Below are 24,311 nucleotides of genomic sequence, written 5' to 3' on the forward strand. Positions count from 1 at the left end.
GGTGTGTAAAAGCAGCCTGTATTCACAACTGAAGTTGGCCTTTAAATGTGTGGTTTGAAGGATATCACCATTCTCATCTAGCGTATAAAATAAATAAAATAAATTTATTATCTGCTTTCAGTCTGAAATTCTATTTGTGAAGCTTATTCCTAGAGTGTTCAAGATTTCTTTCTTAAATTATGTGTTTTCTTGAATGGAGACCAGCATCCTACACTCTTATCAACTCCCATGTTAGCTGAGATGGAGAACTAACTGCAAACTGGGGATAAAATGAATAGAATTTTAGGACCTATGAGTTTGTAGAAATCTTTGAGATCATCCAACCTCACACCTTTATTTTGTAGATTTAAAAGAAAAGCCAAAAACTGTGGACCAGAAAGTTTCAATAGTTTACCAGATAATGTCCATAATCCAGGTTTCCAGGCTTCCAGTCCAGGGGATTTTTTAAATCTTGTTGTCACCCCAGATTAAGTGTGTGAACAGCACATTTAGAATGCCCGATGGAAGCCTGCTGCCGTTTCTCTACCTGGGTCTGGAGTCCGTGGGCTTGAAACTTTATTTGAATAGTTGGCATGCTTTTAGCAATGGAGGTGGGGGTGTGGGGCACTGCATAAAAGGAGGAGCTGATGGACATCGGAGGGAGCAGACACATGGCCACTGGTCTCTGGGTTTTGCTGACGTCTAACCCTGCATTTGCCCTATATCTATGGGAAGGGGCAGGTGCTTCTTTCACTCTTTCTTGCTGGATAGACTACATATATGTTTGTTTTGAATAATTCATCTATTTAACAAATGTCATAACATGCTACCTTTATGATAGACTCTCATTCTTTAAAAAAGCCTATTTCTGAGGTTTAGAAAATAAATCACTGCTATGTGTGTTTATAAATGTTTCAGTTTATCTGGGATCTTCAAATAAAAATGTTTCTTAAAATACTAGGTTAAATATTCCAAAGAGGTTCCCATATTTTGTCAAGCACTTATGGATCTATAAAGGCATGCACTGTTTAAATAAATTCTGACTTTTTATAAAAAGGCATGAATTTATTGCAGTGCCAACAGTAATCAATCTCTTCTTTAGATATGTAGTTTTAAAATATATTGTTTCAAAAGAGCCAGATTCGTAACTGTTTTTGTGATTTGTTTTTGCTTAGACACCTACACAATCCTTCTATTCCAAACAATCTTCAGATCATAAATCTTGGAATGGTTTCTGTGTTCTCTTGCCCTCTGCTGGCTAAATTGAGACCTTTCTTAGAACATGCCAATCAGACACACCCCGTGGGTCACAGATATACATCCTCCATCCTGCTCGTTTTTGGGTCCATTTGGCAAATGCCTCCTCAACAACTTTTATGCCAGAGATAAAAATCTAGCTTTAGATCCCCTGCTTCTCATCAAGATATCCATGACCTGTTGACTCTAGTTTATAACATCTGTCTGTTCTCAAGCATCTTTTGTATTTACCCCTTGCATCCTGTGATTAGCAACTTATTATATCTTATAGCATTCCTGAATTGTCTCTGCTACATAATTAAGTAAATTATCACGCCAGTGAGTAAACATAAGATGTAACAATCTGTCTTGCTTATTAGTTGCTTGTTGTTTGTCTTGTTTCCCCAGTGTGACTGTCATCTCTCTAGGCTTTCATTCAACCCCATCAACTGGATCCCAAAGAGCCCTCAGCCATGGAAACTAGGCCCCTACACCTCTCCCAGACCTTCATGGGCTGCTGAAGGGCCTCTGGTGCCTGCTGTAACCGTGGCATTCACAGGCATCCCCTAGTCCCTCTGCAGTAGAGGGACATGGGGCAAAGTAGAGCACACATGCTTGGGGAAGTTCAGCCCTTCCCCAGTGGGCCATGCAGAAAAGGGTGAAGCAACACACGATCTGAGACCTGTGTTCTCCCCTCTCCTGCGGGGGGTGAACCCCAGCTGACATTCTTGAGGTTCTCCCACTGCTCTCTCCTCTCCCTCATGTAATACTCACAAGACTGGTGTTGTTCTGGGGTAGGCTGTGGAGCAACTCCTGCTCTTGAATGCCTCCCCCTCCATTTACATCTAAATTGAAATATTTTTCAATTATTTTGTCTCCCAGTTATTCTGAAGGTACATGTTATTTATTTATTTATTTATTTATTTATTGGCTCTCTTTGTTGAACTGCACTTTTTTTGTGCAGAGAGAAGGTATATGGAGAGAGTTGAATTTGGGTGGCTGGCGTTATTATCATATGGGAAATGGCAGAAGTTCTCTTCTGATGTTTTGCATTGTTTTGTTTTGTCAGTGAGGTAGAAAACAAGACAACCAGCTGAATGAGGATGGGAGAAGGGTGAGGGGAGAAGATGTGAATGATTATGTGAAGGAGCTGGAGATGGAAGGACAAGGCAGTGTGACACCCTAGCAGCATGAAGGCACCACTTGCAGTTAGCGGTAGTAAATTTAAAGTAAGACCAGTCAGCATGATCGTGGGATTTTCTCCAGCAACGTTCAGCTGCATCCTGTTGTGGTTTTGCCAAATGAGTACAAAGAAATGTGCTAAGCAGATATGAGAAAAACCTTAAAGCACTCCTGTGAAACACAAAAGTAGAAAGATGTGTCGTATTCTTGGATTAGACAATGAAGCATCATGAGGATGCCAGTTCTCCCAGGTTAATATATACAGTTATTGTCATTACATTAAAAGTAACCATTTTTTTTTTCTGGAGTCAGAGAAGTTGATTCTAAACTACATAAGATAAATTAACAAGCTGAATATTCAGGAAAACTCCTAAAAAGAGGCACTATAAACAAAAGGAATGAACTGGGTATTTAAAGCAGAAAGAAATTTTAAACACGAAAATGACCCTAAAATATGTGAAAAGCTACTCAATCTAGCTTATATTAAGAAAAAAGTGAATTAAAAGCATTTAAAAATCTTACTGCTCATCTATTTGATTGGCAAGTTCAAAAAGGTTGCTAATATACTTTGTTGGTGGGGCTGTGGAAAAGTAGGTACTGTCATCATTATGGTTTAGGCCCTATGGGGAATAATTTGGAATTAACTAATAAAACTACATTTGCATTTACCTGTTGATTGAGCAATTCTACTTTTAAGAATCTCTACAAATTCAGAATGATATGTGAAGAAAGTTATTTACTGAGAGACATTATGTACAGTAGCATGTGATTATAAACAATCCAAATATCCATCTCCATGTTAATAGATTGGAAGAATCAATATTATTAAAATGCCCATACCTCCCAAAGCGATCTAAAGATTCAATGTAATCCCTATCAAAATAACGCTGACATTATTCACAGAAATCAAAACGAAAAAACTAAAATGTATACAGAACCACAAAAGACAAAGAATAGCCCAAGCTACCCTGAACAATAAGAACAAAACTGGAGGCATCACATTACATGACTTGAAATTACACTGCAGAACTATAGTAACCAAAACAGCATGGTACCGGCATAAAAACAGACACACAGACCAATGGAGCAGAATACAGAACCAAGAAATAAATACATACTCAACAGTGAACTCATTTTCGACAAAGGTGCCAAGAATATACACTGGGGAAAGGACAGTCTCTTTAATAAATGGTGCTGGGAAAACTGGATGTCCATATGCAAAAGGATAAAACTGGACCCCTATCTCTGGGTATATATAAAAATAAAATAAAAATGAATTAAAGACTTAAATCTAAGACCTCAAACTATAAAACTACTAAAGAAAACACTGGGATTCAATACTATTCCCATCAAGCTACCCTTGACTTTCTTCACAGAACTAGAAAAAACTACTTTAAATTTCACATGGAACCAAAAAAGAGCCTGTATAGCCAAGACAATCCTAAGCAAAAAGAACAAAGCTGGAGGCATCATGCTACCTGACTTCAAACTATACTACAAGGCTACAGTAAGCAAAACAGCATGGTACTGGTACCAAAAGAGACATATAGACCAATGGAACAGAACAGAGACCTCAGAAATAACACCACAGATCTACAACCATCAGATCTGTGACAAACCTGCCAAAAACAAGAATGGGGAAAGGATTCCCTATTTAATAAATGGTGCTGGGAAAACTGGCTAGCCATATGCAGAAAACTGAAACTGGACCCCTTCCTTACACCTTATACAAAAATTAACTCAAGATGGATTAAGGACTTAAATGTAAAACCCAAAACCATAAAAACTCTAGAAGAAAACCTAGACAATACCATTCAGGACATAAGCATGGGCAAAGACTTCATGATGAAAATACCAAAAGCAATTGCAACAAAAGCCAAAATTGACAAATGGGATCTAATTAAACTAAAGAGCTTCTGCAAGCAAAAAAAATCTATCATCAGAGTGAACAGATAACCTACAGAATGGGAGAAAATTTTTGCAATCTACCCACTGGACAAAGGTCTAATATCCAGAATCTACAAGAAACTTAAAGAAATTTACAAGAAAAAAACAACCATATCAAAAAGTGGGGAAAGGGTATGAATAGACACTTCTCAAAAGACATTTATGCAGCCAACAAACATATGGAAAAAAGCTCATCATCACTGATCATTAGAGAAATACAAATCAAAACCACAATGAGATACCATCTCATGCTAGTCAGAATGGCAATTATTAAAAAGTCAAGAAACAATAGATGCTGGTGATGCTGTGGAGAAATAGGAATGCTTTTATACTATTTGTGGGAATGTAGATTGGTATAACCATTGTGGAAGACAGTGTGGCGATTCCTCAGGGATCTAGAACCAGAAATACCATTTGACCCAGCAATCCCATTACTGGGGTATATACCCAAAAGAATATAAATCATTCTGCTATAAAGACACATGCCCATGTATGTTTATTGCAACACTATTTACAATAGCAAAGACATGGAACCAACCCAAATGTCCATCAGTGATAGACTGGGTAAAGAAAATGTGGTGCGTACATACCATGGAATACTATGCAGCCATAAAAAAACAATGAGATCATGTCCTTTGCAGGGACATGGATGAAGTTGGAAGCCATTATCCTCAGCAAACTAACACAGGAACAGAAAACCAAACACCGCATGTTATCACTTATAAGTGGAAATTGAACAATGAGAACACATGGACACAGAGAGGGAAACAACGCATACCAGGGCCTGTTGCGGGGTGGAGGGCAAGGGGAAGGAGAGTATTAGGACAAATACCTATTGCATGTGGGGCTTAAAACCTAGATGATGGGTTGATAGGTACAGCAAACCACCATGGCACATGTATACCTATGTAACAAACTTGCATGTTCTGCACATGTATTCTGGAACTTAAAGTAAAATTTAAAAAAAATGTGATGCACACACAATGAAGTACTATTCAGCCATAAAAAATGAGATCTTATCATTTGCAACAACATGGATGGAACTGGAGGATATTATGTTAAATGGAATAAGCCAGGCATGGAAGGATAAATTTCACATGTTCTCACTCATTTGTGGGGGCTAAAAATTAAAACAATTGAACTGATGAAGATAAAAAAAAGAATAATGGTTATTGGTGGCCAGGAAGGGTAGTGGGGGTGGGGAGGAAAATGAGGATGGTTAATGGTTACTAAAATATAGTTAGAATGAATAAAATCTAGTATTTGATAGCACAACAGGGTGACTACAGTCAACAAAAATTTATTGTACATTTAAAAATAACTAAAACAGTATAATTGGAATATTCCTAACACAAAGAAACGCTTGAGGTGATGAACACTCCATTTATCCTGAAGTGATTATTTGGCTTTGTATGCCTGTATCAAAATATCTCACATAACCCATAAATATATAAACCTACTATGAACCCATACAAATTGAAAAGAAAAAAAAGAGAGAAAACAATAATAAATATCCATCAACAGGGGACTTGTTAAATCAATTATGGTGCATCCACAAAACAGAGAAAGAAATAGCTATGAAAAAGAAAAGTTATCAGCCGGGAGCAGTGGCTCATGCCTGTAATTCTGACACTTGGGGAGGCTGAGGTGGGTGGATTATTTGAGTCCAGGAGTTTGAGACCAGCCTGGGCAACACGGTGAAGCCTTGTCTATTAGCCCAGCTGGTGGTTCACGCCTGTAGTCCCAGCTATTTGAGTGGGCTGAGGTGGGAGGATCGCTTGAGTCAAGGTTGCAGTAAGCCCTGATAGTGCCACTGCACTCCAATGTAGGCAACAGAGTGAGACCCTGTCTCAAAAAAAAAACAAAAAACCAAGATTAGGAACAAAAGATTGGATGAATAGATAGATTATATATATATTTATATAGAATTCTATATTTTGTATAGAGGCAGTGATATTGCTCTAAATATATTGAGCAATGTAAAGGTTTTACAAATTTAAAAATAATAAAATTAAAAAGGAAAATGAGAGCACACACAGACATTGGAAACAAATGAGCTTAAAATGAATATCAGATGGAGGGACCACGTGCCTCTTCTTGTTGATCCTGGACTTGTGAGCTTCCCCAGTAAAGCTTGCTCTTTATACGGCAACCACGGCAGGCTGTGGAATTTGCACAACTTGCTTCAATTGTGTTTACTGTCTATTGTCTGTCTTTTCCCACTGAATAGTCAGCTACACGCAGCAGGGATCTCTGTCTGCTTTGTTCATGGATGTATACATATAGCCTGAACATGTCTGGCACACCATAGGTGTTCAATAAATATTTGTTGAATGAATGAAATTCCTTGTGGGCAAGGAAGCGAAGCCATTCTTTGTGTGTACTTATTTTAATGCCCCAAAGCTAGCACAGGACTAGCAAAGGAATTGCCTGATACATGTTTTTATCTGAGCCCAGATGTTTTTAGCAGAACTGCAACTACATGCCTGTCTTCACTGACTTCTATTCATGTCTGGGCAATAGCCCTGGACCCTGCTGTCCTGGCTTCATCTGTAGCTGGCAGTCTCCGGCAGCCACGATATTGCCCAGGCTCGTGCTGTGTTGAAAGTGGCCCAAACTGCCAAAGATTTACTCTCCTCTCCCTTTTAGTGTACTTCCCACTGGGCTGCTTTGTGGATGTTTCAAAGGAGTTTCTCCATTCCTTTCTAGTCGGCTTACAATGATGGGCCTTGATAGTTTGGATTCGTGGAGAAATAAATCTCTTTTTAAAAATGGCTACATATAGATGAAGAAATTTCTTTCAGTAGATGTGGTTTAACAATAAACTGGAGAGATCTGACTATCACTAGGGATAGCATCAACCTCTCCACAGCCCTGTCTTAGCATTTCATTGTTTCCATAATATCCACCAAAAGGCTTTGGTTTAGAGTTCACTTCTTAAAGCATTTAGCCCTAGGAGTAAAACAAGTGTGGATTAAATCCTAGCTTGAACAATTTACTAATTCATCATCCTGGGACTCAGTTTCCACAATTTTAGCAACACCTATTTTTCCGAGTTGTTGGAAATACTAGCAAATATGTATGCTACACCCCTTGAACAGTGTCCATTCTTCGATGAAGAATAAGCTATGAATAAAAATAGACCTACTATTCCAACTAAAAATTGTAGGGGAAAAAGATTGGAAGGAAATACATCAAAATGAATAATCATTGCTGTTAGGTGGTGAGATTATTGTGCTTTTATCTTGGTAATTTAAATTTTCCCCAGCTTTTTATGTCTTGTAAAATGACTTTGCAGTAGGTTTATAATCAGAAATGTTAATAAAATAATAACTTAAATAACCTGTAGTAGTTTAAAAATTCTCAATTATCCTTCCACAATTCTGTCCTGTTCCTCAATAATAACACAAATCTAACTAAATAAAATAAGTTGTGTCAGTTCATTTCATTAGCAACCAGGAGAATTAATATGAGTACACAGACCCAGGGTCTAAAACAAAAAATCAGTCTGCAAACAAATATGAGTAACAATTTAAACGAGGGGCCTGATCTTCAGCACAAATATTGAAGTCAGAACTTTCAGGACCTGCTGAACAGAAGGCAAGCTTTGAATAATGTTGGCCAAGAAGAACAATCTCGAGATCAGGAAATGGGCCAATAGTGTGCCCTCTGTGAACCAGAGAGCAGCCCTCATTGTCTGCTGGGAAAGCATCCTCTTCAAAGGCACTTCTGGAGGAACCTTAGCCACGCCACAGCCACTTTCAGGGATCAGTGTGGAGAAAGATTCATAGTCAGGTTGTGGGTGCCTCCGCAATGGGATGACTATTGTTTGCATCACCTGAGGGGTGGAAAGTGACCACTGGCTGGAAGAATGCAATCTCAGAGAGTGGTACCTAAGAGGGAAGGAAATGCAGAGATGGTAGTTTCTGCTCTGTGAGCTGCCCAGCCCCTCCCACCTCCTATTGCTTGCAGGGGCTGTGATCAAGGTTGCAAGAGGATCAGTGGGGACTGAGTCTCCTGCATGAGACTTCTAACAACTTCGCATTTGACAAGGGAGGAAACAGGAAGTAGGGGGCTTAGATGGAAACATGGGGCGGGGGATGGTATATTTAAGTCTTCAAAGGGCAAGTTTTTTTTTCCAATTCAGGTTCCCCAGTGACTGAAGATGTTGAAATGTGTTTCCTGTGTTGCTCCTTTTCTGTGTTGACCAGCTCTGTAACTCATGACACCTGCAGTCTGCTGCAGAGCTCTGCATCCTGACAATCAGAACAAACCATTCAACTCACAGTCCTACAGTAGAAAGCTAGGGTCAATTAGTTACCAAAATTGATACTTATTATGGGGAGAATTTATAACAGAATAGATGGCAAGCCATTTTTACAACTCTGGCTATGCCCTTGGATTGCACAGACAAGATTAGGAAATTAATAACATAGTTGCGCTCCATCTATCTTTTGGAAAACACATCTAATTTTTCCCCTTAGCTTAATTTTTATGTTTCCACTTTGTGCAGATCTTTGACTTGCTTTTTCCTCCCTCTCATTTAACTGTTAAGAACGGGAGCAATGTTCCCGCAAGAAAGTTAGTACTTTTCCTGCTCAGGGCATCCCATGATTCAAAGGAGAAAATGTTCAGGTGTTTATAAGAACACCTGACAATTTGGCTGCACCTCAAGAACTGGGATCAGGAGATCTGAGTCCAGAGAAGGAAAATAACCAGTTGGATCAGTGGGCGAGAGATGGGAGAATAAATAGGGTTGTGACAAAGAGAAGGTCAGCTGTAAATGGGTCAGGAGACCAGAGTGGACAGAGTAGGCCCTGGAATGCCTGCTCGGAGGCCTGCCATGAAGAATTTCTGCCTGCTTCCCCACCCTACCCCGGGGGCAGGATGACTCAGTACTTCCTATTGTTGTGAAGGCCAACCCCAGGAGGCCCTACCAAGGCTGACTGCTGTTAAAACCAGACTGCACTCCTTCTGGCTCCTGGTTCATTCAAGGTCTACATAGTTAAAGGTTGTTCCAGAGGGAAGTGTGTAATTCCTCCCAGTATTTGATGTTCCTTTATTACTTATTTTCACTTGAGCCAACAGCCTGAACTGGTCAGGCTTTGGGCTGATGCCAGCTGCTTTATCTGGTAGCACTGTTACATAAAATTAACATTTATTGGTGATCACTAGGTGCCAACATTATGCGAAGAACTTTACGTGGACATCCCATTTAATTCTCAGAAGCTGATCACAAGGTAGGTATTATCTCCATTTGCATATGAGAAAACTGAGGCTTAAAGATGTTAAATTGCTCAAGGACTAAGATGCTACTCAAGTCTTTTGAGTTAAGAGTCCATGCTCTTAACCCGGTAAGTGGTGGGTATCTTGGCAGAGATTAGAAATGTTTCTTTGAGACTGAACAAAAACCAGAAGGTGATCACATGCAGAAGAACATGGAGAAAATTAAAAGCAAATAGTGGGTCAGGAAGGTGATGAGGAGGGAAGGATAGAGGGAGGGAAGCATGAGCTCTTGGTAGAAAATCAAAGTAGCTAAAACCTCTGGCCCTTTGTGGCCATGTAGGGTCCCACCTACAGGATTGCTCACATAACATCTTTTCAAGATCGACATGCTTTGTTATCTCCATTTTTCATATATGTGTTCCGTGGATTTATCATGTACATCTGGATTCTTCTAGCCACCAGGGGACAAATGTGAATTCAGTGTGACTGAAGAGGCATCTGCCATACTGTAACTGAAACACAGGTTCAGTTGCTCACTGCTTGCAGAGTCCAATTAACGAGAGCGGGATCTGTTATAAAGAAAGTGATTTATTCCAAAGCTTAGCTTATGAGAATAAATACAGGTTCTTCCTTTTAAGGATAATGCTTTTCTTTGGGGGCAGAAAGCAGGGGCTTTTAAAGGGGGACTTGGCATGAACAGCATGCAGGGGAGGGAGCCAGCAGGTGGCAGTTTACTTGACTCACTTATGGTGTCTTATCTACCCCGTGGTCGAGCTGGCACCATTGCAGGCAGAGCTAGGTTGTAAAGTGGCCATCGTCTGGGGATACTCTCCAGGTGGCAGAGAGTTCTGTTGCAGGCATACTTTTGGTTGTAAATTGACTGTGCTGTCTTGAGGTAATCTGGTGCTCTGGAGCTTCTAAGTCAGCACAGGGTCAGCTTGCTGTGTAGGGAGTGTCTGGTGAAGGGAAGGTAAAGATTATGATAGTATTTCTTTCTTTCTTTTTTTTTTTTTGAGACAGAGTTTCGCTCTTGTTGTCCAGGCTGGAGTGCAATGGCACGATCTTGACTCATTGCACCCTCCGCCACCCAGGTTCAAGCGATTCTCCTGCCTCAGCCTCCCTAGTAGCTGGGACTACAGGCGGCTGCCACCACACCAGCTAATTTTTGTATTTTTAGTAGAGATGGAGTTTCACCATGTTGGCCAGGCTGGTCTCGAACTCCTGATCTCAGGTGATCCACCCGCCTCAGCCTCCCAAAGTGCTGGGATTGCAGGCCTGAGCCACCGTGCCAGGCCTGTTTCAAAAAATTTTTAAATTTCCTTCTTAATTTCTTCATTGACCCACTGGTAGTTCAGGAGCATGTTGTTTAATATTCATGTCCTGTATTTTCTGAGGTTCCTCTTGTTTTATTGATTTCTAGTTTTATTCCATTGTGGTCAGAAAATATACGAGATATGACTTCTACCTTTTTGAATTTATTGATATTTGTCCTGTGGTCTAAGATGTGGTCGATTCTGGAGAATGCTCCATGTGCTGATGAAAAGAATATGTATTCTACAGCACTTGGGTGATTGTCAGGTTTTGTTTTGTTTTGTTTTTTTGAGATAGCATCTCACTCTGTTGCCCAGGCTGGAGTGCAGTGTTGACATGATTGTAGCTCACTGCAGCCTCAAACTCCTGGGCTCAAGCAATCTTCCTTCCTCAGCCTCCCAAGTAGCTGGGATTATAGGTATGGCACCATGCCTAGCCAAATGTCAGTTTTTTATCTTTCTCTCTACTGATGTCTTCAAACATATTCAGTGTGATGGTGAATTTTAGGTGCCAACTTGACTGAATTGAGGGAGGTGTAGATGGCTGGTAAGGCATCATTTCTGGGTTTATTTGTGAGGTTTTCCAGAGATTATTGATTTGGGAGTCAGTGGACTGAATGAGGAAGATCTGCCCTCAATGTGGGTGGGCACCATCCAACGTGGGCTGGGGTCCTAGCTGGCACAAACAGGTAGAAGAAGGGGAGATTCTCTCCCTCTCCCTTCTGGAGCAGGACACCTTTTCTCCTCCTGCCCTTGGACATCCAATTCTAGGTTCTTTGGCTTTTGGACTCTAGAACTTGTACCAGAGGCTTCTCAGAGGCTGTTGGACCCCTGACCTTGGACTAAGGGTTGCACTGTTGGCTTCCCTGGTTTTGAGGGTTCTGGATTTGGACTGAGCCACACTACCAGCTCTCTGGTTCTCCAGCTGACAGGTGGCCTATTGTGGGACTTCTCTACCTCTGTGATCATATGAGTCAAATCCCCCTAATATATCCTCTTTCATATATCCTATTGGTTCTGTCTCTCTGGAGAACCCTGACTAATACACTGGGGCACTACTCCTTCAAGAAAAACAAAACAAACAAAAACACCACCACCTATTACTCTTTAGTTCTTTCTTGTCATCATCCTATTTTTTCTGTTTACTGTTAAATCTGAATAAATATCTGCACTTTTTCATCTTCACTTGTTCGCTGCCCAAAAACTCTTAATCCCATGAAATCTGGCTTTTGCTAAAACATTCTTTTTCTTTCTCATTTTGTAGAAACAAAAGACTTTACATCAGGCCACTTGTCTCTGGTATTCCTCTCTCCTTCCTTTCATGAATAAAACTTTCAGCCTGGTGTGGTGGTTCACTCCTGTAATACCAGCTGCTTGGGAGACTGAGGTGGGAGGACACTTGAGCCTGGAGTTCAAGGCTACAGTGAGTTATGATTGCACCACTGCCCTCCAGTATGGGTGACAGGGTGAAACCTGTCCTTAAAAAAATAAAAATAAAAATGAACCTGTCTCATATGTTAGCTGTGGAGGCTCAGCTAGAAACTATATTCCCCAGTCTCCCTTGCAGTTGAGTATGGACATTTGGCCAAGAGTGGGGGCAACTTATGCCTTCCCTTAAGCTGACTACTTGTCCTGTCATTTATCTTTTGTTCTCACCACTGGTTGGAAGCTTTTAGTCTGTTTTGTGCTGCTATAACAGAATAGCACAGAATGGGTAGTAACTTACAAACATTAGAAGTTTATCTGGCTTATAATTCCAGAGACTGGTAAATTCAAGATTGAGGGGCCACATCTGGTGAAGGCCTTCTTGCTGCATCATGTAAACCAAAAATACAATTATAAGTCCTGCCAACCATCTGAATGGACCCCTCCTCTTGGCCAAGGGGATTCCAAAGTTAACCTAAAAAATTAATTCAGGCCATGATGGGAAGTGGGATCCACACATGTCTCATTATGCCCTCATCCTTTTTGTAATTACTGATAGAACAGACTCTTTGAGTCTGATAAGAATTTACAATCTATTTACAATCTATTCTCCCTGAAGCCTGCTACCTGGAGGCATCATCTGCATGATAAAACCTTAGTCTCCACAACCTCTTATTGTAACCCAGTCATTTCTTTCTATTGATAATAACTCTTCCAACCAAATGCCAATCATAAAACCTTTAAATTTACCAATTACCTGGAGGCCCCCCTCTGAGTTGTCAGGCCTTTCTGGACCTAACCAAGGTACATCTTATATGCATTGATTTATGTCTCATGTCTCCCTAAAATGTATAAAACCAAGCTGTACCCCAATCACTTTGGGCACATGTCATCAGAACCTCCTGAGGCTGTGACACAGGTGTGTCCTTAACCTTGGCAAAATAAGCTTTCTAAATTGACCAAGAGCTGTGTCAGATACTTTTGGTTTACAATCAAAACATGACAGAAGGCATCACAAGGGTGGGCAAGAGGGGGTTGAATTCACTTTCATAACAAACCAACTCTCAAGATAATGACATTAATCAATTTATTAGGGCAGAGCCCTCATGACCTAAACACCTGCAATTAGGCCTCACCCCACAATCCTGTTGCATTGGGGATTAAGTTTCCAACACATGAACTTTGGGGGAAAGTTCAAACCATAGTGGAAGCAATTGCTGTTAAGGTGGCAGGGCTAGCATGTTGAGGACAGCAGTGCTCCTCTGCCAGCCCTAAACTGATCACCACTGGATTTTTACATGTGAGAGAATTACATTTACACTACATTTTCATCATTCTATTTTGTGGTCCTTTTGTCTCAGTAGCTTAACAATTACCCTAATAAACTCCTTTCTTTCATTTTTAAAAAGGAATATGCATTCATTGTAGAAACATAACTTGATGATAAGTAGAAAAACAACATAAACAATAGCTATTGATCCCTTTTACTGATTATTCTGTCTTCTGTGTTTAATTGCTTTCTTTTCTTTCTCCTACTCACAAGCTTAGACATACCCCAGAACTATCTCTTATCTTTCTATGCTCTATCACAGAGAATAACTCATGTAGTGCTTGATTTCATCATTAATTTGTTCACTCATTCAAAAATATCTAGTGAGACCTACATTCTGTGAAGTGCCGCGGATAAAAAAATGCATCAGATGTGGCTCCTATTCCCAAGGAGATCACAGTCTGGAGAGGAGAGGGAAAGGCAGCTATGAACAGGTCCTTTTAACACAGGGTGCTGAGTGCCTTGATGGAGCACTGTATGTGTCATTACAGAGGAGGGCACCTCACCAGCTTGATGGGGGCAGAGGGGTGGGTCTCTATGAAGACCCCCAGGAAAAGGTGAGCCTGGTAAAGAGTTTGGAAGGAGGAGGGATGAGGGAAAAGGGAGATAATTCTCAGCCAAGAGGTCAGTCAGGAACCAAAAACCCAGATGTAAAAACTTTCAAGGCATTTGCCGGAAATGCAGTATTGTGCTGACATGTGAGAAGTGCAAAGCAAGGGTGTCGAGAGCTGAGCTGACAAAGGGGTGAGATCACACAGGCTTTGCGTATAATACTATGGAGGCTTGGGCCTTCTCCTGATGAAGCTTTAATGAAGAGTATTAATCAGAAGTGTGAGATTATCAGATCTACCCATAGATAGAGTATTCTGAGCGGCTAGGTGAAGGATAGGTTTCTAGGAGGTAAACAGGGTGAACAGGGAACCAGTTTGGAAAAGCTATTTGCAATGGAGTAGTTAAGAGGCAGTGACAGGTAGATCTAAGGTACTGGAATGAAGAATGAAGAAATAAATGAACTTGAGAAATACTTAGGAAATTAAATGGGCATGGCTTGGTGACTGAAGAGGAAATAAGATGAAGGATAAAAGATGACTCCTGGGGGTCTCACTTGGGTGGCTGGCAAGATGAGGGTGACACTGTTAGTGGCTTAGCTATCATCTGCTTATGAGGTGGCTTATTGAAGGTAAGGAAGCTTAACCTTCAGACTCCTTTCCTTGCATGAAGCCATTCAAAGGCTCTGGGAAGGGCCCTAGCAAATTTTGTATACTTGAATCTGTATTCTTTTTCTTAAACAGAGCCCCTACCCTTTTAAAGCTGGTATTAACTTCAGACACACAAAACCTGAATCCACCCTGCCCATCCCCTTTCAAGTCATCTTTCTTATTACCAGTAGATTAATCTTCCTAAAAACAAAACGTTGACATCATGTCAATCCTCTTCTCAAAAGCTATTGTCATCATGACAACAGACTTTATTAACTTGACAGTTTTACTTTGGGGTGGCCCTTTACTGCCTCTAAAATTCATCTCCCTACAGATCTTTCTAGTTCAGAAAAGTAACTTTGACCTGTCTGTCCAAAAGCAGGAAAATAATTTACAAACGTTTGAACTCTTTGGTTCTTAGACCTATCTACCAATTGAGTTGCCTTAGTTGCAATTACTCCGTTGTACTTTCTTGTTTGTCACCCATATTCTTGCTTTGTTTTTATCCCAATTGTGGCTTTTTCTACTTTGAAACACTTGCCTAATCTCAGACCTGGCTATTCAGTTGTGTTTGGCATGTCTTGTACCTACAGAAACCACTGGCATATGCACACATCACTTCTGTATCATAGTCATTGGGCACATCCAGCATGTGATTACACTTTAGAATTCTGTTTTTGGTCACGTTAAGTCAAAGGCAATTTGCACTCTAGAATGTTCATTCAGAAGTATAAATCTTTGAACATCAGTTATTCAATAGTTCCAATATTTGGAACACAGCATGCTGTCATCTGCAGTCACAGAGGTGTGCTGGACCATTCTCACATCTGAAAGAAGAGTTGTCTTTGTTGTTCACCGCATTGCCACCTGATAAATGGCTTCTAAGGATTTTCCTGCTATCTGAACAGCTGCTACTCTGTGTATGAAAAATCTAATTTTACTTTGTAAGATTTCTTCCTATAATGTCCCGTCTTCTTCAACAGATTCTTACTCAGACACACTAAAATGGGACTCATGATATCAATTTAATATTTTAGCAATCTCAATAAACAAGGCATATTCTTTTTTCTTTCGGGATAAGGTGGGCCTAGCATCTTCCTAAAAAAGAATATACTCTGCAACCTCATGTTACAAAAATTGCAGCTTGGTTAAGTTTTCTATTGATAGTCCTTCAGTTTTTCTTATAAGAGCATAACTCATGAGAAAAGTTGTTATATAAATAAAATATAGAATGTTACTATTAGAAGACACTTCTGAGCCATAGAGCATAGTGCTGATGTTTCAGTCAGCACTTTCTCATCTCCCTTCTTCTCAGCTTCTTCCTACTTCTTTATCCTCTCCTTGTCTGTTCCATGTTGGCAGATACAAATCAGAGGTATGGTGGGGTTGACAGCACCTGCAGAGCCCTAAGGGCTTCTCTTGGATAAAAGGACTTGGAGCTGCCCACTATCATTCCACAGAGGGAGTTAGGAGCCAAGGAAAGCAAAAAATTGTAATCAGCAACGTAGAAAAGATGCAACCTGAGGCAGGTGAAGGATTTGGGAGCCCAGTTCTTTTTTAGGAAAATGCTGTTTTCTATATCATAATTCCCTTCTGTTATCCCAAGCCTCCTGATTGTTGTGGTACTTTGGGGATTCAGGGATGGGCATGTGTCGGTGCTGGGAATACAGCAGATAGGGAAGCCTGGCAACAATCTGGAAGGTGGTTCTGAGATGGCCAGGGGTGGCCTGCTGAAGACTGGAGCAGCAGTCTAGCTCCTAGCTGAAGGGACAAGCAGTAGCTAGGGAAGATGTGTGGAACAGGTAAGCATTCCTTGGGGATTTTCAGAAGCACTTAGGAAGGAGAACCTGGTAAAAGTCCAAACTTCCTTTTCATCACAAATGACATGAGCCCTGATTTTTGTTGCCCTGGGAACACTAGAAAATAGAGAAGTCTTTCACATCTGGCCTACCCAAAATAAACCTTCGTGAGCCCATGTCCAGGAATGGGGCTAATTCTCTGCTTTTCTTCCACACACATGTTCACTCCTAACTACTTTTCATCCCCTTTCTATCTCTGTTCATTTTGGGGTTGACCAAGTGGGTGGACTAGACTAAAGGGAGCCAGAAGGATCACCTACTGCAGTTTGCTACTCCGCCAGAAGTGGCCTGGGGTACTCATACAGCCTGGGGCCTGATGTAGAAGATTCTCCCAGCATCATGTTTCACATAGGTCAGCACCGTGTTCCCCAGCTAATTGATACAGAAGCTTCCCAAAGGCCAGTGAGAGTGGAAGGACCATTCCTTTGAGCTCCTCCTTTCTTCTTCTTTCTTGCCTCATCCTTCTCCTCCTCTCCCTCCCACCTTCTTTTCTTCATGTGTCCTTGATCCCAGAACATTTTCTGCTTATTATTTTTCGAGCTGTATTGCTGTTACTACCAGTATCCTGTGTATCCTGTTGTGGCCAGAAAGCTACTTACACCATTAGTGCTTTACAGGGCACAAAGGGAGCTAAGGAAGCTTAAGGCTAGACTAGGGGGTTTCTGTCTTGCTCTTTTGGCTAGAAATTATTATACGAAGACATATACTATTGTTTTAACTATATGTCATATTATATATTTTGAATTAAGATTGATTGGTCTCAATATATAAATATGTGGTAACAAAATTCAGATTTGATAATTCAGCATAACAGTTCAGGACTTTTTCCTCCTCTTGAGAAACAGGACTCTGCTACTACCTATGGAGTCTACTCTCTTATCTGTGTTGGAGAACACGAATGACATGCATCAGTTTGGAATATTTTAGGTGAAATCACCTAGAAGCCAGGTTTTGGATGAGGTGTGGTATGATCATTTATCTTTAGACTCACAGCCGCAGTTCACCCTCCCACCACCTATTCCTCATATCTATGCAGTCCTCCTTCCCATCCTATTGCAATACTGGGAGGGAAACATCCAGGGCAGTAGGAAACTCCCTTGTCCTAACCTCCATAATCTGTTTCTCTACTATCTGCATTGATGACCAAAGGTCATAGGGGTTACTCTCTCTGCCTAAACGAGTGGAAGCAGAAATGTCACAGTTACGAAAGTAGTATTCGAATTAAAGAAAGGGGCTACCAAGTATTCTGGCTATTCATTACGATCTTTTTGGAAACTCCTTTATATGGAAACTCCAGTCATCTGAGGCCTCAATTCTTAGAAAGCAAGCATCTCCACATTCTGTCCTTGATATACATGTACTTGTTCATAAATATTTTGTCCATTTCGGCGTCATCTACATCCTATGTGCTCAATACATATTTACTAAACAAACAAGTGATTCTTGCTGCCTTTAATAGTGTTGTGTTGGCGGTATGAACACAATTTAATGCTAGAAGATATTAGTCATCAGGCCAGCCATTTAGCCACATCCTCTTATTGCCTACTCCTATAATTACATGATAAATATGGGAGCATGAATGCCCAAGGACTTTACGTATCCTATTTTCTTATATTCATTTGTTTTGAGCATCAAAAATCAGTTATTGTGGCTTACTGTGTACTGGGCATTGTAACTGTAAGTGGTACAGAGTGTACAGTTTTTAGAATTCTCACAATAGTGTGGTAAGAAATTATCTTAATTTTTCATTCATTTATTGGTTCATTCAACAACCATGTGTCAGGATCTGTGTTAGATGCTAAGGAGACAACAGTGAACACCACAGACAAGATCTTGACCTTCATGGCACTTAGAGTTGAGACTTAAAGAAGTAACTTGCAGTTAGAGACATATCAAGTGACTAAGCCAGGATTTGAATCTGATTCCAAAATTTATGCTGTCTCTGAAAAATACTGATAATCAGTTACAAAGAACCTGCTAAGCGCCAATCTTTTACAACTTGGCCCATTTTTAAACTTTTGAACCAATTCCATGTATTAAGTATGACTATCCCCATTTTACAAATGAGGAAATGGGACTCTCAGAGATTAAATAACTTACCCAAGATCACCAAGCTAGTAGACAGCAGGGCTTAGATCTGGACACACATCAGCCTGGCTTCAGAGCCCATGCTGCTTCCATGTGGTCACACTGCTGGCCAATGGCATAATGAAGAGAAAAGTCCAAAGGCCAAGCACTGTAGGGGTTTATGGTTCAGCAGGTGAGAAAAGTAAAATACACTTACAGTGCAAAGCAGAATATAAGGTCACAAGAGTGTAAGCAAACTGCTCTGGGGTTGAAGAGGGATTATTTTAGTCTAAGAAGTCTTTGAAAACAGAGTGAAAACACAATATAAATAGAAGTTAGGATTATTTCACTTCCTTAATCTTTTTTTCCCAATGAATATATTCATTATATACAATTTATTGAGTGTCAGAATGGATACGGCACTGTAAGACATTTCAATTTCAGAGATATTAAACGGTTAAAACATGTGGATCATAGAATCAACTGTAACCTCCCAATGGGTTCTCCTTGCCTGCCGCCCAGACAGAGCCAATTTATCAAGACAGGGGAATTGGAATAGAGAAAGAGTTGAATTCATGCAGAGCCAGCTATACAGGAGACTGGAGTTTTATTATTACTCAAATCAGTCTCCCCAAAAACTCAGGGATCAGGGTTTTTAAGGACAATTCGGTGAGTAGTGGGTTGGAAAGTGGGGTGTGCTGATTGGTGGGGTCACAGATGAAATCATAGGAAGGTGAAGCTGTCCTCTTGTGCTGAATCAGTTCCTGGGTGGGGCCAGAAGACCAGATGAGCCAGTTTATCCATCTGGGTGGTGCCAGCTGATCCACTGAGTACAGGGTCTGCAAAATACCTCAAGCACTGCTTTTAGGTTTTACAAGTGTTGTTACCTCCAGGAGCAATCTGGGGAGGTTCAGAATCTTGTAACCTGCAGCTGCATACTCCTAAATCACAGTTTCTAATCTTGTGGCTAATTTGTTAATCCTGCAAGGGCAATCTAGTCCCCAGGCAGAAAGGGGGTTTGTTTTAGGAAAGGGCTGTTATCATCCTTTGTTTCAAAGTTAAACTATAAACTAAGTTCCTCCCAAAGTTAGTTCTGCCTACACCCAGGAATTAACAAGGACAGCTTGGAGGTTAGAAGCAAGATGGAGTCAGGTCAGATCTTTCACTGTCATAATTTTCTCAGTTACAGTTTTTGTAAAGGCAGTTTCACAACTAAATATAGTTTCTTTTTTTTGAGACAGAGTCTCGCTCGGCCGCCCAGGCTGGAGTGCAGTGGCGTGATCTTGGCTCACTGCAACATCCACTTCCCAGCTCAAGCTATCCTCCACTTCAGCCTCCTGAGTAGCGGGGACCACAGGCGTGAGCCACCACGCCCAGCTAATTTTTGTATTTTTTTTCAGAGACAGGGTTTCACCGTGTTGCCCAGGCTGGTCTCGAACTCCTGAGCTCAAAGTGATTAGCCTGCTTTGGCGTCCCAAAGTGCTAGGATTACAGGTGTGAGCTACTGTGCCTGACTGTCTTATTTTTTAATTGATGAGCATGTCTTGCTCTCTGTTCGAGGTATTTTAATTAGTAAAAGTATTGAAGAGTCATAGTCTATTCTCATTTTCATTGAGGTCCCCGTGGGGCTGCTGTGTATAGTTGTTTATTTTGTGCACTGAACATAGGTACCAAGCTGAGCGCATGAAAAGAGTTTGAAATCAAGCCTATATACTAAACGATGCTTCTCACTGCAGGACTGACTCATTCCCACCAAAAGAAGGGCATTTAGGAGCCTTCTTAAAATCTATATGAATTGGAAAGATTTTTCTATGGGCTAGCAATGGCCCTGGATCCCACAGCAGGAATGATGATAATGGTGCCACAACAGCCAGGGTTATATACTGTACCTAATATGATAACACATTTTTAATATGTCTACTATATACTTTAAAAACTGTAGAAGCTTATTAAACTCTAAATTAAATTTAAGATTAACTTAGCAATTAAGTAATTACATCATTGTAAAATTTGTTAATGAAAATTTTTATCAATTCCATGTTATTACATAATGACAAATTACAATATGGGATAAAATTAAATAACTTTAACTTTCAACTACACAGTATTTTTGCATATAACTTCAGGGGTTTCAAAGACCATCTAAATCCCATTTTGTGGGATGTTTGGACCTCAGATTATACCAATATCACACTCATACTATTGTACAGAATGATTCAAAAAGAATTGAACACATACAAATATTAATATAAACATGATCACAACCTAACACTTTCCATAGACATTGAAAAGGTCACTCACAGTTTGGCTCATACAGGATTCTGAATTACCTGGTTACTGACAAATACATTTTGGAAGTGTTCAGTTATTTTTTTGATCACCCTATATCATTTAAAAACTTCTTCTGAGAGGTTTCAAATGCCAACTTGGCACTCCTAGCCTTGGATGCTATTGTGCTATGACTAAATATTATCCTCATGATGCAAGATGCCTTTTATAGGTTGGATTAACGGTGAACAGAGTAATATTTTATTGGACGGCAATAATTTTACTTTAGATTTCAATAAGTGATGGCGGTATTACCTCTCCACTGCAACACTCCTTCAAAATCAGATCAACACACAACCATCCGCGGACAGAACCAGAGCATCTCTGAAAGCTTCAGAGTTGTCATAGTGACCATCAAATTGTGAGGCGCTCCAGGGCTTATTCTCACAGAGAGTGAAGATTCCCAGGACAATGAGTCATTATTAAAGCAGAGAGAACCTCTAAATGGGTCCCTTATTAGATCATTAAGTGTTTGACTGCAAAACATGGATCTGACAAGGTGGGTATCATCATTAGCCAGGGGCTGTCTTCAATTTCACAGACTATGTCATGAAACTGTCATGTTAAACCTTTATTTTTCTGGCTGAATGTCATCTTTAAGGGATATTATTTCACTGGAGAATTTGCTGAGAGGAGACTGACTTGGATTTTATCAGTCCAAAACTGAGCCAGAGGAATCTGCTACAGGTGTGTGTGTGTGTGTGTGTGTGTGTGTGTGTGTGTGTTTGCGCGCTTGTAAAAAATGCCACATACTCTGACTGCAACCCCATACATGAGCTCCAACAGCCAGTATAAATTCAAGTTGACCTTAACGGAAATATATTTATCTGGTCAGGTTTTAATTGGCTCTTACTAAAATGAACATTCAACATTCATACTTCAATATATCATTAATTTTGAAATATTTTATATGCCTATTACTCTATCAATATTTTTCTTTTTTCTCTCTTTTTTTTTTGTTTTTGTTTTTGTTTTTTGAACAGAGTCTTGCTCTGTTGCCCAGGCTGGAGTGCAATGGCATGATCTCAGCTCACTGCAACCTCTGCCTCCTGGGTTCAAGTGATTCTCTTGCCTCAGCCTCCCAAGTAGCTGGGATTACAGGCATGCGCCACCACATCTGGCTAATTTTTGTATTTTTAGTAGGGATGGGATTTCACCATGTTGGCCAGGCTGGTCTCAAACTCCTGACCTCAGGTATCTGCCCACCTTGGCCTCCCAAAGTGCTAGGATTACAGGCGTGAGCCACCATGCCAGGCCGAATATTTTTCTTCTTAAAGGAAAAGAATTTCAATTAATGTTGACTGATTAAAGCAGATACTTTTCCTTAAAATTTTCCTTTTTTAAAAATGAAAATATTTGTTCAAGGAACACGTTTTAACTATGAATGAAAGCTGACTGCAACAAATGCAAAATGAGATCACCAAGACACATGCCAAGTATTTTGCTTCATTGAACACCCAGAGCAGCAGTGATGAAAATGAATGTAGGGGGATTAGGGATATTCACTATCAATGATTAAAATGGGTGGCAGTTTTTCTTGGCCTATACAATGATGATCCATAAATATTTACTGACGTTTTATTAATTCAACAAATATTTGTTGAGTGCCTGTCTGTGCCAATCATGGGGCTCGGTGGTTGAGATACAAAGATGAATAAAGCAGAACCTCTGTGTGCTATGTTCTGTCCCAGCTAATCAGTGCTTCATAAAAGGGGCTAATGGCGTGAAGGAGGAGGAGGGATCAGTTCTAGCTACAGGGTGGCCATGAAATCAGGCAATGCAAATATTATTATTTCATTGTGTATTATAGTATACAACCAACAAACCATTTATTATGTATGTGCCTATGTTTCTAGACTTGCTGGCCACCTATAAAAGGGTCAGGAAAGATTTTAAAGGAAAAGATATTTGATTAAGGTCTTATATATCAAAAAATGTTCACCAAGTTTGGGGAAAGGGCCTGGAAGGACATTCCTGATTGAAGGAAATGTCCAGGGAACTGCAAGCAATCTTGCTTAGAGTATAGGAGATTAAGCTGAATAGGTGCATAAATCAGGCTAAAGAGAACAGTTTTTTTTGTTGTTTGTTTGTTTTTTTGAGACAGGGTCTCTCTCAACCTCTAGGGCCCACCAAACAATCCTCTCACCACAGCCTCCCAAGTAGTTGGGACAACAGGTGTGTGACCCAGCTAATACCCAGCTAATTTTTTAATGTTTTTGTAGAAATGGAGTATCACTATGTTGCCCAGGCTGAAAAAGTGTGAATCTTATTCCGCAGGCAATCAGGAGCCAGTGAGGAGTTATAAGCCAAGCAGTAACCTGATGATTCAATCAAAAAATATGTATGAAGTGTCTCCTACTTTTCAGGCCAGTGCTAGGTGCTGGGTTACAAAGATGAATTAGATACAAGGAACTCAAAGCTTAGTAAAGAAAAATATAAACAAGTTAGTGCAGTGAAAGTCATAGATTTTCTATAATAATGATAAGGATGATAGCTTATTGGATGTATATCAATACCATGTGCCAGGCATGTGCTAAGTGCCAGCATGTATTATCTTAATTATCCCATCGACCCCAAGAAGTACTACTGATTAGTGCTATTTTATAGAAGAGGAAACTGAGGAACAGAGATTTGGTAACTTGCAGCTGATAAGTGGTAAAGCCAGGGTTCAAATCCTAATGGTCTGACTTCAGAAAATGTACCTTTTAATCACTAAGGGCTATGCTACTTCCCCATAATGGAAATCCCTCCAGAGCACTAGGGGCCACACTAGATAAGGCAATCCATTCTGCAGGGATGACAGTGGGGGCTGGAAAGTCTTCATGGAGATGGTAATGGGATTATGGATGGGATAAGGAAGATGATTCTGATAGCTTAGAGCTGGGCAAAACTAGAGGTGGGACAGTGAACTAAGAGGCTAAGTAATACTTGGTAGTTTCAGTAGGAAGGAGAGGAAAGGACAGGGTCTAGACATATTTTAGATGTGAAATGGTTTAGCATGCTGAATGAGGTTAGGTTTCTGGTTTGCATATTGAGATGGATAGTAGAGCCATTAACCATGATGCATAATGCCAAAGAAGAAACAGGTAAAGAGTGGGGTAGGGGTAGAGTGGATATGTTTTTCATTTGCTAAATATGACCAGTCTGTGGGACAGTAAATGAAGAAGACAGTGATTAGATATGGGGTTCTGGAGTTTGGGATAAATATCAAAGCTAGGGATTT

The 24,311-nt window shown here is 40.3% G+C and overlaps 1 protein-coding gene across 1 annotated transcript in view; it reads left to right on the forward strand.

Moving 5' to 3' along the window:
• Nucleotides 1–9,356: 9,356 nt before the first annotated feature.
• The window catches only part of IFRD1 (interferon related developmental regulator 1), a 53,230-nt gene continuing 38,275 nt past the window's right edge, over nucleotides 9,357–24,311 (forward strand). Inside the window, exon 1 of the mRNA XM_055347231.2 lies at nucleotides 9,357–9,584. The gene's annotated coding sequence lies outside the window, so the exon portion shown is untranslated. The remainder of the gene's footprint in view (nucleotides 9,585–24,311) is intronic.

Source organism: Gorilla gorilla, chromosome 6 (assembly GCF_029281585.2).
Source record: "Gorilla gorilla gorilla isolate KB3781 chromosome 6, NHGRI_mGorGor1-v2.1_pri, whole genome shotgun sequence".
Classification (NCBI taxonomy): Eukaryota; Metazoa; Chordata; class Mammalia; order Primates; family Hominidae; genus Gorilla; species Gorilla gorilla.